Raw genomic sequence first — 2,407 nt, 5'->3', positions numbered from 1 at the left:
AACTAGAGTAAAAGCAAATAAGTTTCTCTATGTTTTATCTCATTTCCATTAGAAATTTAGTTTTGGTATAATCAGAGCACACCAGTATATTTAGAATAATGGTAAGTTTTGAAAATAATTGTAGTTTGAAATCATATACAGACCAACAAATCTTTCAAACACCTTGAAAGTTATTAGATATTTGCAGTCTCTGAACATGTTGCATCACTTTTAACATTATTCATTGTTTTTAGCATGTTGTCCTCGAAGTTCAGGTTATGAGAAGATACTTTCAAGCGTTTCATGTGATATATTGAATGCTTTAGGCCACGTAATGTTTCATTTTTAAGAGAGGGTCTTAGAAAATTGGTTAGATTTAGTTGGCTAAACAAAACGTTCAACTGCTGCATTTGAAAAGGGTAGTGAGAGGAGGGTGGATATGACCATGGCTAAATTGGGATAACATGGCAGTCCTGCATCATTTTTCCTATTCAGCACAATATTCCACTACTTTGTGAAGTGAAGTTGATTACAAAAATTTTTCATCTAAATAGTGCATTCTCTATTCTTCATCCACAAGATTTTTATTAGTATACTTTGCTAATTGTGGCAATTCATCAAATAAATATGCTAAGGATGGGGTATTCTGAGATGAAGCAGAACTAGGGTTTATGCAGGTCACTACTTTGTGAATTTCATCGTTTAGTAAAAATCTGTTCTGAATCTGGAATACAGCTTCCATCAAGAAAGACTTACATGACTTATAAAATTGTGAATGTTCTTCTTTAGTTACTGTTCCTGATTTTTTTAGATCACTTAATACTGCTGACACACTCACTCCTAGATATATATTCTCAGAAAGAATAAAGGCACTTGCAAAAATTGGCTGAGCAGGACCAAGAAATGAAATGTCAGCATTCTTAACAAGACTCACATCCATAAATTCAGAACATAAGCTACTAATGAGTTTACATGTCTCATTTTTCAGTGCAAAGAAATTTGGAGCCTCGGTCAGGAAGGGTGTATTATAACTGTTAAACTTACCCAAGTTGTAGTCAAGAAATTCGAGGTAGGCTTGAGTAAATTTGTTTTTTAAGGCAGTAACAATCATGCTATTGACCTGTGTTGTGTCACTAAAAGCGAATACTGTAAAATACAACTCCTGTGCATCCCATTGTTCCAACAGTCTCTTCACACATGTCTGTAGAGATAACCATCTGGTTTGGCCCGGAGCCAGGATTTTATAAGGTTCAATGTCAACAAATTTTTTAAACTCCTGGAATGCATTTTGCCTCTCGGAGCTAAGAATAAAGTGTGCAAAATTGCTACGGCCATACCACGTTGAGTACACCGCTTCCCGTCCGATCAGCGAAGTTAAGCAACGTTGGGTCTGGTTAGTACTTGGATGGGTGACCGCCTGGGAACACCAGATGCTGTTGGCATCCCTACGTGTCATGTGGGGTTGGTGGAGGATTAGTGCCCCTCCCTGTAAAAACAATTAACTCTAAGCCCTTGGCCACCCTGTCTGGGATACATGGCGTCTGGCAATGAATGAATGAATGAATCAATCTTCAACATATTTAGGAAGTTTGAGGGATGCATTTGATGCACAGAGATGAATCATGTGGCATGAACATTTGACAATTATGACATGAGGCAAAGATTCTCTTAACCCGCCGTGTGCCAGCTATTTTTAGCCCTCTAGGTCACCCCAGTGCTGGCCATTTTTCGACCTTTTTTTTTTGGCTAAAATGATAGATTTTTATGTGGAAACAGCGAATTTCGCTATTAAAATGCTCACCAAGGCTCGGAAATGAGTTTTATTGAGTCCTGCATACTCATGTACAGGTAAAGCCGCTCTCTCACATTCACCACATACGTGAGAGAAAGCCGTTTTCAGTGTAAGGTATACTCAGGTATTTATGCTGGGAAGGTATAGAAATGTTCAGTACACTTTTCTGATTACTTATTACTTCAGCATCTATCACAATTTGCATGTCTTTCTCACTGTGAATGCATTATCTTATACTTAATTGAAGATAGGTACAACCTGACTTCATAACGTACAGTCCTGGCACTTACAAGAAGCTATATATAGTTCTTACACTTACAAGAAAATTTTTATAACTTACACTTACATGAAAATATTTACAAAATGCCTTCACTATGTACAGCATTGGGTGAGGCACACAGGCAGAGTGAGGCAGAGTGAGCGTGAGGGAGCGGGGGGGCCAGTGAGTGTATGGCCTTGACAGTCTGGGGGATGGTAGAGGAACAGTTACCTTACATGCCTGCCAATTTTTTCCCACGAATCTTGAAAAATGCGGTCACAGTGAAGTTTTTTATTTCAGAGCATTTTAAAACGGCACTGGCACTAGCTGTGGAATTACAGTATGTCAGACCGTTTTAAAATGGCACTGGCACGCGG

General features: G+C 38.4%; 1 non-coding gene across 1 annotated transcript; it reads left to right on the top strand.

Annotated features, from left to right (window-relative positions):
- Positions 1-1,302: 1,302 nt before the first annotated feature.
- LOC145391295 (5S ribosomal RNA) lies at positions 1,303-1,421 on the top strand. The gene has a single exon (XR_013895809.1). It is a non-coding gene; the product is annotated as a 5S ribosomal RNA (ribosomal RNA).
- The last annotated feature ends 986 nt before the right edge of the window (positions 1,422-2,407 follow it).

This window comes from Coenobita brevimanus, chromosome 17 (assembly GCF_032717465.1).
Source record: "Coenobita brevimanus isolate Jiangsu-jjx chromosome 17, ASM3271746v2, whole genome shotgun sequence".
NCBI classification, from domain to species: Eukaryota; Metazoa; Arthropoda; class Malacostraca; order Decapoda; family Coenobitidae; genus Coenobita; species Coenobita brevimanus.
Note: the sequence above shows the minus strand (reverse complement) of the source record. Positions and strands in the feature narration are given on the sequence as shown.